We start from the raw sequence: 13,363 nt of genomic DNA, 5'->3' as shown, positions 1-13,363 counted from the left end.
TCAAGCTGCTCAAGCATTAAATTAATGTGTTTCCATAAGAAAAGAGAGTGTTAGATGTAAACTCTGGACCAGACAGCTGTGGCCAATGCACAACATCTGCACGTGGTATGACATAAATAGGGCAGAGCTGCTGAAATTTCTCAGAGATGAGATAGTGGCCAGTGGGGCAGGGCAAACACCACATGATAGAAGAAGGCAGACTGACTGTAAGGACTGATCAGTGATAATAGCAATTTACATATGTTCTCTGTTTCTTTTGTTAAATGTTTTGATACTCCCCCAGCCATTCCTTTGCTCATGAGCAAACAGCCCGTCCCTAGACCAAGAGGTCAGAGCTGCACCCACAGATGAAGGAGCAAAGTCATTCTGTCTCCATCCACACTGTTGCAAGTGCCCTGTTGTTCCTTCTCTTCCACCACTGGATCAGGAAATTGCACCATTCCATTTTAAATGGAGCAAATTCTTGCACATTTTTTGGAGAGTTCTTCACAGCCTTCTTTGAATTTTATCAAGGAGATTTCACAGTGACCAGAATTCCCATAGTGTCTTTTCTCCACCCACCCCCACAATGATTCCAGCGACACACCTTTTGCATAGTGCCACCCAGGAAAAACAACCCCCTTATGCAATTGAAAGTATTGTTTCATCTTCAGTTTCTTGTTTTGCCAGAGGCCATGAGAGCTTATTATGAGCAGGTGCTGGTAGCCAAAGTCCTAGACTTTGCTTTATTATTTGTGTGCATTTACAACCTTCCTATGTGACAGTCTCATTTAGTCAGTGCTACAGGCAATCTCTGTCTGTACTTAAAATATCTTTAACAGCTACATGTAGGGAACAATCACAGGGGAAGGAAAAAAAGCATACAAAAGCAAAAGGCAACTTAGAAAGGAATTGGAACCAGAGGAATTTGTGGCTGGGGTTCTTTTATTACCTTAAAGGACACATATTTTGTGGAGCATGCAGAGTCTGCTTTTACTGATTCTATTTTTGTTGATATTTTGTCCGTTGCCATTGTTTGCTTAAAATAATTTCTCAGGAGATACCTGGTTTCAGCTGACAGCAAATTTTAACAAAGTAGCTCTGAAACTGAAAAATTGGATTATTCTCTACAGAAGACAACTACTTTATAAAGCACATGAAATATCTGTGAATCATGGCATTATATATTGGGGAGTATGACAAGTTCCTATAAACTCACAGACACAACCAAGAAATAGTGCTAAGAAAATATTTTGCTCTCTTTTCAAGCCTTCAGCTGGAAAGACTGGGGGGTAGTATCTTTTATGTCTTTTTCTGGTACTCACTAGAATGTTCACATTTAAAAGTTCTTTAATGTCCTTTCTTCCCAAAGTCCTTGTTGCACTTATTATCTCACAAAGTTTGCCTTATCCCCTTCCTGCCACCCTGTCACCACTTCAAAAATTGCTAAGCTAGGGCTGAGAAAAATCATTTGCTCTATGTAATCCCAAAGTGAAGACCTTAAACTGGCAAACAGAAACCAATTTATAACCTCTTTACAAACTATCCCTCCTTCTGTTTCCATTATTTTCTGTAGATTTTCTGTACTATAGGTGCTTATAAGTATTTTGACTGAGTGATCAGGTAGAAAGTGCAGTACAGTCGTTTTTCATTGCGCACCCACTGGACTGTCTAACCTGCCTGTTTTTGATACTGATCTAAATCCCAATTCATTTCCTCCTTTCACCACATCCATGCTGCAGCTTTGAGATCATAATAGAAACAAGTTTCAGGATGTCCTAGTTTCTTGAGGGATAAAATTTAGTATTTTCTACATCCCAGAAGTGTAGGATGGAGAGTAGATTGTAAGATTCTTGTTGATGCCTTTTTCAAGGTGTTTTTATTTGTTCAACATATTGGCTCCCTGAGGAACTTTAAGTGGATTAGAAAGGAATGTAGAAAATAATGTGGTGTTCCTCATACCCAGTATAAGAAAGTATTTCATTGTATCCAATGTACAAAGAGATGATCATCATTTTCCCAGTCTTTTTACTCTCATGTTACAAGGCAAGAATAGCAGAAGTATGTGCATCTTGCCCCTTATATCCCTGCAAGAGTGCCCACACATGCCCACATACTTTTTCTCATCTTTCCCTTACATATCTTATCTGAATTATAAGAGGTTTTTTCTTTCTCTGTCCCTCAATTTATTCTGAACAAATATTTTCTACCCTGTCATGAAATCCATCAGTAACTGGGTTGTTATAACCTGACCAAGTACTCTTTTCTGGTGCTTCACTAAATTGTATTAACTCAAATAATTTCCCTCTAATTCCAAAGAGAATTTTAAAATGAAACAAAGCACCCACACAGACTTCATTGCTTCCAAGTAATTTTTGCCTTGCTCATCTCTGGCAAGATACTTCTAACCTACATTTAGATGTCCATAAAAAAAAATCAAAGTTGTCCTGACTCTCATTGGCTCCTTCTACACTCAATGGAGAAAATGAGACATTTCTAGATTTACATTCTTCTGGCCTATTTTACCTAATCAGTAAGATTAATCATGACCTGGAATTTCCTACTTCACTTGCTTAGCTAGAGAGGGACCTCATGTAAATTAAGACAGAGCTAGAGCTTTACATTTACATTTACAGAGCTGGCAAGCTCTACGTAGAAGAGAGCACAAACAGCAATGTTACTACTTAAGACTTCCTAATTTCTGAATTAAAACCAAACTTACCTATGCTATCCAGAATCAGCCCATAGCATCACCATAGTTGCTCAAACATGCAAGATTAATCTGGTATCTCACAGTCAGTTCAAGTATTAAAAAAAACCCAAAATGAAGAAGAGTAAAAACTAAAAGGACAGAAATTAAAGATTCCCAAGGTTTTTAGTAAAAGAATATTTCAGGACATGAACTATGATGAGGATGGAGTGTAGATGCATGAAAATGTGAAAAAGCAAATGAAAATTCTCCTGATTCATATAATAAATGAAATAATGATCTGCTTTCCAAGAACCTAGCATTTAGGTAAAAAACCGAATTAAACAAAATAAATTGACTTCTAGCTGTTAAAATAACTGTGGAGTAAACTTTCCAAACATAAATGTTTTTAGAGATGCAGTAGAGATGTGAGTGTCTCTAAAGTGATTGTCTGCACCCTTGGATTTGCCCTTTGTCTCTACTCATCTTACTGTGCAGCAGTGGCACAAGCAGTTCAAGCCATCAGAAAGTAATGTAAAGACTTCAATCAAAAAACCCCTTGGGAGACATTCAAGACAATGACTGAAAGAAATAAGGAAAAAGAAGATGCTTGCTTGTAAGTTTCCCTTTCATGCTAAGATAAATTTGCTCACATTTTTGCAAAAACACAAAAAAAATTTGAAAACAGTCATAGTTATCAGTCATGAAGTTAAGCATCCGGAGCTTTTCTTTTTCTTTTTTTAATGCAAAAATTCATGGAGTTTATACCTGTTTTTTTCAAATCTATCTTTTTCACACAAGCCTACCTTATTCAATACAAAAGAGACAAATTATGCAAAGAATTAGCAAATTTTCCATGTTTTTCTTTTGTGCTTTGAACAAAAGGTTTCACTATATAAGGAAGAGACTAGAGGCTGCTTCCAGCCAACATTTCCGTAACCATTTTCAATACGCACCTTGTAACAAGGTTTGAGAATAAGTGGAAAGCCTATTCAAGCATCTTCAGAAAATATCAGAAGAACATATTTTTCCACAGCATAAAATTTAAAATGAAAAGCCCTGATCAAGATAAATCGTCAAATTCTTGTAAAACATTACATGCATACATCTGACCCAGGCTAAGTCTATAACTATTTTTTCCTTTTTGTGGATACAAGATTTGAGTGAAAGACATCTGGGGAGCTCTGGGCTAGGATAATTTTTATCTGTATTAAAAATATGTAAAGACAAACAGGACAGAAGGTAAATACTAGATACACTTTAGCAGAACTTGCTGCTTATTATTTCTTGTAGAGTTACTAAAAGCAGGGACTTTTTAAAGTAAAACCATGGCTTGCATATTTTTGCAGCTCACTTTGCTGAGAGGCACTGAGGCATCCTTGAGGCTGACTACTGGGAGTTCTGGAATATAAAAATAACTAGAGAAGTGTGCATTTGATTAACAAAAATAAACACCTCAGTAACTTCTGAACTGTGAATCAACAAATGAACACTACTTAGCTGTAAAAGATTGAGTTCTAAATGAAAAAAAATATTTGCTGAATTTGTGATCACCCAGAAGAAATTTGCATTGCAGATAAGTGACACTTTGAAAGGGTCATATCAATTCTTGTGTGTGTTTCAACACTGCTGAAGCTTAATTTATGTACTGTCATTGGAGAGAGGGAAGTATAATGGATTTTTAATTATACCAACTTTCAAAGAGCAAATGGGAGGTAGTCCAGTTTCCAGACAAAGCAGGAAGAGAATTAAGAGTTATAAAGAGCAAATTACACAGCCATGCACTATTAAAATTTTCTTGGGAATGTAGCATTCCTATTTTTTAAAATGTTTAAGTTATTTCTTGATTCACTCCCAGGGTACAATGCTCTATCACGTTTTTTTAAATGGTTTACAAGGTTGCATGCACCAAATTAACTCTGGTTCATTTATGTTCCCACATACCTCCTCACTTTTGGATAAGTAGGTTGATGTACCCTGCAAAGGCAACAAAGTTTTGCTATAATATTTAATATTTTGGGATTTTTTCCAAGTTCCTTGACTAAAGAAAGTGGAAAATTATTCACATGCTTTGAAAAAGTTCTTCATTCTCAGGTCATGAAATAAGGTACATCATTAATGGGATTTTCAAGCTAAAGTTCTTTCAGCAACTGCTAGCACTTAGGATGAGAATTTAAAGAGCCAGATTGATAGTCTGGTTCTGGAAAATGATTGCATTGCTGTGGTTTTGAATCTTAAACATTTTTGTTCAGTAATAGTTGATTGATTACAAGGTAGATAGCAGTGCTTTTCAATACCTCTTTTTATTTCTTTCTGTTCCCTAATAACATGATCCAGCACCTAAAAAATCACAAAAAATCTTAATAATTTTGATTTGTACTTGAACCATCACAATGCACAGAACATTTTTCCTTCCTAAACCTACCAGAGCTTTATCAATAAAATTAATATTTAGCATATTCACTGCTCCCCCAATGCACATATTTCCAAGTCTTTTCTCTTTTCATCCTCGTTTCCACTGAAAGCAAATTTGACATGGGCTTTCATTAAAATAGGTAAATTTATATCTGTTCCTTTTTTAATTCCATTCACCTAAGTGATTAGACAGAGTTGGGTTGAAGTCTTTGAATAGCTTGAGCATTAGAAGATATCTATCTGGAGATCTTACAAGAAAATATTTTCTTGGAAATTTAGAGCTGTTCTAGTTTTGGTTCTGAAATGCTGCTACAAACCCTGTTGGTCTTTCATCATTTCCAGTTCCATCTGGAACCCATAAGGCAAATTTGCATACATAAAAATAAAATGTTATTTGAATATTTCAGACCTTCATTAAAGGCTTGGTCTAATTTCAGGTCTAATCACAGATGAAACTCTAGTGGTGTTGGGGGACACTTAGATTTGGACTAGTTCATATCTAATTTTCATCATCTAGAAGACTATGTTCTCTTGGGAAAAGACAATAATTAGAACTCTGCTACTTTTTCTCAAGATTATTGGAAAGTGAAACGAGAAGTAAATTGATTGGATTCAAATACTTGTTAAGCCTTTTAATAGGCTTTGAAGGACTACAATTAAGGGAAGATAAGAATTCAAAGTCAAAAAGTTTGCATTATCAGCATGCACCTATTGCTGATAATTCATATGATTTAGTGCAGAAACTTCTCCAGGAGAGCATAAGACTGGTTATGGACTCTCCAAATGAGTCTCTATATGGCAGTGACAGCTATGCTTCAATCATAAAGGAAATAAAATATGTTTTTATTACTGTGTTACAATTTTTGAAATAGATTGGTTTCATTGTTTTTTAGAACATTACTTCACAGTAGAAAAATTCACTCTGGGACCTTTTGAAAACCCCTGGTGTCTGGAGAGCTTGGGCACAATTTAGAGGGCTTGCAATTGAGCTGTCTGGGAATCCACAGAAGGAAACCCACTACTTCCATTATTTTGAGTTATTAGTGTTTGGTTTCTTTATTTTTCTAATACATACACAGTGTGTAACAGTTGATTTCTTTTTTCAAATTAGATTTAACAGTAAATGATAGCAGTTTCACCAGAAATGTTCATATACCACAGAGACCATGGCCACATCTGCTATCAATAACATAAAGTAATATCTGGAACACTCCAGAGGCTACTAAAAGTGGAAACAACATCTACAGTATCGAGTTCTCAAACCAGAAAATTATGAAATGGCAACATCATAAAACCCACCTCTGTGAGTAATGGCAGTCATGGATACAAGTCTCAGGCTCAGCCTTAAATATAATCTATTACTTCTGCTCCTGCCATTCCCTGGATACTGCTGCTGCACTCTGCAGGATGCACAATGCAAGCTACCACAAATGTGTGTTTGCTACTGCTGATAGACTGTCTGTAAGAACACAAATAAAAAGGAAAATCAGACATGTGCCACCCTTCCTGGGGAACTTTTCCAGGAGGTATTTCAACCTGTTTTTAGGGAAAAGTGTGAGATGACATCTCTCTATTTAGGAAATAGTGCTGGAGGTTGGGCCTGGTGAAGGTCTTTGTGAATAGAAAAAAGAAAAATAGTTAGCTTCTTCTAGGGTTCAAGATTATGGCAGATAAGTGTGGTGAGGAGTTACTAATAATAACACATATTTCAAAAATTAACTTTTAATCAAAAGAAATATTTTTTGTCAAGCAAAACTACAGAATCTGAAGGTGAATGTATTTATGTTTACTTCTGAATATTTTTATAATTTTCTGCAACATTGCAGGTATAAAACATACTTAGTGTGGTTGGTGATTGCCCAGCCCTGTCAGCTGAAGTTCTCCTTTACCAAATGCATCAAGAATTTACCTTGCAGGTGTATAGAGACTAGAAAAATAAGGACCAGGATAATGCAGTCAGTATGGGCTACTAAAAACAGGAGCACCTCCCACCACATTGCAGCTAACCCAGCCTCAGAAAGATGAAAATTGTTTCCTTATACAAATACTTGTTGCTACAGAAATAAAGCTGGGAGAGATCTGTGCATTACATTACCATCGTGCACAACTTTTAAAATAAAAGCATTTATGAATAATGAGCAAGCTCTCTCAAGTCCTGACTTGAAAACCCTGAACTTCTGTGATGCAAAAAATAAAAAGAACAGACATTTAAAAATGATGCTACAAAAGTGTACAGAGAGATAGCATAGGTGCTGAATACTGTTCCCAGTGCAGCGACCTAACTGGCCTGCAAACATGCAGTTATCCTTTAAGGAGCTGCCAGTGAGAATGAGGGATGAGAACCAGTCATGAGAATGAGCAATGGAGAATTTAATCAAGATTAAGCTGTTTTTTTTTTTTTTTAAATATGTAAGTGTGGTGGACATACATTTTCACCTGATTCCAGTTTGCTTTTCTGATCTGGTGTTTTTCAGGCAATACGTGACCACTTGAGTGTTGTTCTATCAGGAGTAGCGTTCTATTTCTTGTAAATTTTGATGGGAAAAAGGCCTTTGGCATGGGTCTTCCACATCCTTTATATATGCTTGGTTTACTGGATGATGTGTATAGAATATTTGTGCCAGTTATCTTCAGAAATGATCCAGTCTGATCCTGATAATCTCTCCTTTGGAAGCCAGTGCAGCTCCACTAACAGGCGTAGTTGTGGCAACTCACTGCATCTCCTATGGTTACATCACTGCCATGAAAAGTGCAGTTCTCTTCTTTTCAGGAGATTGACAAGGTTCATTCTCCTTTAACTGGTCTCAACCTAGTTATGGTACTTTAACTAATAACTGAGGGTTGCTTACTGGCACCAAGAAAATTGATGAGAGTTAAAGATAAATTAAATTGCAGATGAAACCCCGGTGCCTCCACGGATTTGCTATCAATCATAGCAGGGTTGAGATTTCCTAAATAAAAAGAAAAATAAGGAAAAATAAAAGAAAGAAAAGAAAAGAAAACCTTGTGGAAACATGTCAAGTAAAAAATATGTTTTAATTTTCTTTTTGTCATCACTGGGATACTGTCATCACCAAAGGCAACAAAGATCCTTATGACATATGATTGACAAAGTTATTGTCTTTCTGCCTGCACTCAGAAAAAAATCTCAAACACCACAACTGAATTTTTTAAGTCTGAGTTTTGGCAAAATTTACAACATGAGCTGAAAGAGCATTTGTAAAAAAAAAAAAAAAACAAAAAAACAAAAAAAAAAAAAAAACACACCAAAAAACCCCCAAAAAAACCAAAAAAACCCCCAAGATTATTTCTTTTTATTACCAAGGTCCATATCCCTGCCTGGATTTCTTTGTTTTTCTGATCAGGACATAGGAACAGACATCAGGATCAAGAAGCTATCACATCAAAGCTGTTTTCAGTGTGTTGCAACTAGAAATTCAAAGAGTGATGCTATTACAGCAGAATACATTTAATCATTTCTATATCATGGTATGAACAGAGAACACACTTTAAAAATCACTTAATTGAAAACCTAGACGATATGGCAATCTACAGAAATATTTACAAACAAAAATACAGACATTACAACTTGTAACTAAAATGTCATTAACAGAAATTTGCAGGGAATTGTTTAACACCAAAAACATGGTAAACCATGCTGAAAGGTGGGGTTAAATTAATTAAAGCATGCTAGAGATCATTTTGTTTTTTCTCTGCTTCACTGGGGTGAACTGACTTTGTACCACATGTGTAAGATGTTCAGTTCTTTCATTTTACACCACTGTATGTGTGAACCTGCTGTGGAAAGAGAGAGAATGCAAGAAAATGACCCTCCTTGCAGCTCAGACGGCAGAGAGGGTCCCACTCTGTGGTGGTGTAGAAGCTCCAAAACCTGCAATCTCTGCTGCTGTCCACACAGAGGGCTGATGACCCTTCTGTCAGTAAGATCTGTTTCTGTGTCCCCCAAGAAAACTTCATAATCTGAGGAAAACAAAAAGAGCCATAGAGTAAATTTCCATGTGTTCTGACTTTTCTGTCTGTGGAGTGATGCTCTCAGTGGATTGGAAGTGATTTAGATCCTGGTTTATTGATATTACAGTATAGCACTAGCCAAAGGATCTCCTAGAGGTGGCAACAGCATTCTTTCACTGAAGAAACTCCATGAAAAACACAGGGCTCTTGTATAATAAAATTTAAAGTTATATGTCAGTGAAATAGATTTAATGCAGAATGTCTCTAAAAACTTTCTTAGAATTAGGAAGCAACACTTCTCTATTGCTTTAACATAATCTGACAATAAAATTTTGTATTAAACTGAAAATTAGAAAAATTTAATCAGAGGAGAACAGAAATCTGGTTCTTGGAAGTCAGCTGTGATTAAATAAATGTTAGGGAGCAAAGTCTTTGACAAATACCTCTGACAGCTAATTATTATGTTGCTTAAAAGTTTCTTCTTTCAAAGCAAGGTCAGTGCAGGAGGATGTGTGAAAATGAATAAAAAGAATGAGTTGTCATTTGACATTCTTTGCTATAAAATTATCAATATGCGTTTATGGCAAGGTTATAACAGTACAAATGTAATAGATGACATAAGCATCTTGGTTCATTTCATAACAAACTTTGCAGCAAAAGTGTCCACCCCCTAGACCGTAAACTCATGAGATGCATTTATGAGATGCATTTATGTTTTTTTAGATTGTGCAATGGATCGGAGTGTAGGGTAATGTGTAGCCTAATATACATGCTAAAGTAGTTAGGCAGTGGTTAATTATGTTGTTGACATTGTATAAATTAAAAACAATTAAAATTTGTCATCACCCTAATGTGTACTCATATTCAAGTGATACAAAGAAAAGGAGTAAGCATTTTACTTTTCCATAGGTTCTCTTGAGAATTATATAGTCACATATTCATGAACATGTGTAATTCCTTCTAAATGCATGGATTAAATTCTTTATTCTGTGAAATCACTGAACCATAGAATTACTAGGGCTGGAAGGGACCTTAAAGATCTTTTCATTTCAATTCAGCTGCAATTGGGAAGGAACCACTAAGACCAGGTTGCTCAGAGCCACAACTTGCCTGGCCTTGAGCAGCTCCAGGGATGGGATATCCATCACCTCTCTGGGCCACTTGCTCCACTGCCTCACTCCCTAAGTAAAGCATTTATTCCCTATATCTAATCCAAGTCTGCTCTCCTTCAGTTTAAGACCATTCTCTCCTGCTCTGTCACTGCATGCCCTTGTGAAAAGCCCTCTCATAAAATCATTATCTATTTTTCAATTTTAACTCTGTGTATATATGAACGAATAAATCAGGTCAACTTTTACCCATAGACTTCATCAGCATCCTGAAGAAAAAGAAAAATGCTTTTAATAATATGCAGAATTGGAATTATGCATTTTTGGGATTTTTTGTACTACTATAAATTCTGTAAAAGTTAATGTAATTATTAGTCCTATTAGCATAAAAAATTTGAATGAATGCCAGCAAAAAAGAATTGGCAAGAATTCTCCTTCTCATGGATTGAAGCAGTTTCTCTTTGTCTCATTATCTCTGTTGATTGAACAAGTGAAGATGTGATATGTTTTCTGACAGTATCATGCAAGAGGATTAATTTCATTACATCACTGGTAAATAGGTTGCTACCTTCAATTTTTTTTTTTTAATCATGAAAATATAGCAAATAAGTAATTTGAATCCTTTGCAAGCCTGACAAATACATCTTTATCTGGTGCAAAACAAAATTATAAATAATTTATTTCACTAAATATTGTGGCATCATATTATACAGAAAATGTCAGAATGAATAGTTAAATACATGCTACTAATGAATAAAGATATAAGCTGCTGACCCACTGAAGTAGCACACCCACAAAGTTGTGAAATCTTTTGGCATTGAAATTTTGTCACATTCAGAGTGGCATCACCTCAACTTAAGGTGTCTCCAGTATAGGTTTATTCAAGGATATCAAGACCTTTAATTTATTCAGTTGAGACTTACTCAAAGGCATCTGTGGCCTTCAGAGATTTATTCATTCCACAGTAAAGCTGAATGTACATTTGATCAGATAACTGCATCCTAACCTCACATGTTATCTGCTGTGAGGGAGACCCACACATGTTACTGGCATGTAAAAGTCAGTTTTTTAAATGGACCTCCCACTCTTATTGTAGGAATCACACAATCTTCTAAGAAAGTAAAACGGGAATGCAAAGAACACCAGATTTCTTTTTGTTAGCTTTTTGACAGTAGCCAAGCACCATTTCATACTATTAGTCATCCTGAGAGTGACAGTTGAAGAAAAATGGAAATACATGTCCCTTTGCTTTAGCACTAGTATACATCGATGTATTAAAGCAGGTCAACACCAGAACTCACACTCCAGACTGATGAATATCAGGAAGAGAATAAAATGAACTCTGGAACTTGAATGACTGACAAAAAATAATTTCAACAGAGAGAGTAAGAAGAAGTTTCAATGTAAGGGTGTATAAAATAACTATTCTGTAAAACTCTTTTGATGTACTTTTTCTTGGACAGCTCTAATGGTGGACTTTCTTTTGTCTTAGATACTGACAATATAAAATTTAGGAGAATCCTTCACATCTCACACCAGACTTAACAGATCTTGTCAACCAAAGCCATGTGAGGCCAGGAATATAAAGGTCAGTCTCATGAATAGCAAGCAATTAGCTTTTGCTGCTTTGTGCTTAAAATAAAGGATAATGCTAGATTAGAACATTATATTTTTAAACAAATACAAAAAATAACCAGCTTAAAGGGGAGGCAAATACAATGCGTTTATCAAATGAGTGGTTATCCTGCAGGAAGCATTTTACTGAAATTTGTGTAGTATTTCTCTTTCTAAATATCCTTTTTCTGAGAATGTAAAGAAATTTAACAATTTAAATGTAAAGAAATCAGTAACAAAGTAAAAATAATATGAATAAAGAAAAAATATGTCAAAATTAATTACTAACATATCAAGGACACAAGGTATTTAGTACTGGAACACAATTAGATATTGTACGTATTTTATGTGGAATTTAATAGACATATGTGTGTTTCTGTGTATACTTATTCTTCCTTGGATGAGTCATACAAATTTCATCCTTTTAACTGTATGAAATGGAATAGATAATGGAAACAAGAAAGGAAATATATACATTCATGGAAGTAAATGAAGCAATTACTAGAACATAATGAGGCACTAAGTCATAATTCTTTTTGCTGAGACAAATTTTTTCCCAAAGGAGAGAAAACATCTGGTACTTAAGAGGCAGGGTTCTTGATTTTAGCATCTCTTCAGACACTCAGAGATCTTTTGGCATCTCTAAATGACAGAAAATAATCAGGAGTGACAGACTGACTATCCAGAATCAATGTATACTGTGAGCAGTGAAAACTACCACAAATGAAATAGAAACATCCCTGCTTACAGAGAAACCAAAGAAAACTAAATTGAAGAAATAATATTTGCATTTACTATATGATCACATCTGCATTTTGTCCATACAAAATATCTTCCTGGCATCCTGTTCAGACTCTAAAAAAGAGAGAAAAGCATGGATTATTTTGGGTTAGAAGCTAGTTTCATAGCTTGAAAGAAAAATTTGCATTCTGAGGAAAGAGGATTCATTGTAAGTGTAACTACACAGGACAGATCTACAGTTTGGTTCTCATCTCTGGTGTAAACAGAGCATCAGAGAGGAAGAGGGAAAAGAAGATTTCTTACTCCAGAAAGTTGTCTCCAGTTACGATTATCAAAGATTGCTTGTGAAGAATCATTTGTGAACTGTATGGTTATGTCTACATCATTTAACAACAAAATAAGATTGTTGTGCTATAGTTCTGTTTGGTTGTATCCTATTATAGGAACAGTATCAAAATAGAGAGAGCTTTTTCTTTATCTGAGATGGTTATGAAAGGGAAAAAATCCCAGTATGGTGAAATGATGCAAGTCTTTCACAGCTGTGGGCTAGAGATAGTCTAGGAAATTGCGAGTCATTCAGACTGTTGACAGCTGATCCAATGATCCATCAAATAGCCCAAATCTATGCTAGTAAGTTCCTGTATTCCCTAAAAGTGGGTAGACACAACTAAGATATGAGTGAGCTGTGGTCCATTCCCACTAGGAACCATGACTGGAAATTGTTTAGGAGACCATTGGTGGACAGTGTTCCAGAAACCAGAATGGACCCAGATTCCTGGGCTTGGGGAGGAAACTGTTCCAGGGACTGTTCACACAGACATACCTGGGGGCAGCTTTCAAGACT

The sequence above is a fragment of the Zonotrichia leucophrys genome, chromosome 1 (genome assembly GCF_028769735.1).
Source record: "Zonotrichia leucophrys gambelii isolate GWCS_2022_RI chromosome 1, RI_Zleu_2.0, whole genome shotgun sequence".
NCBI classification, from domain to species: Eukaryota; Metazoa; Chordata; class Aves; order Passeriformes; family Passerellidae; genus Zonotrichia; species Zonotrichia leucophrys.
The sequence above is the reverse complement of the archived record's forward strand: the minus strand, read 5'-3'. Positions refer to the sequence as shown.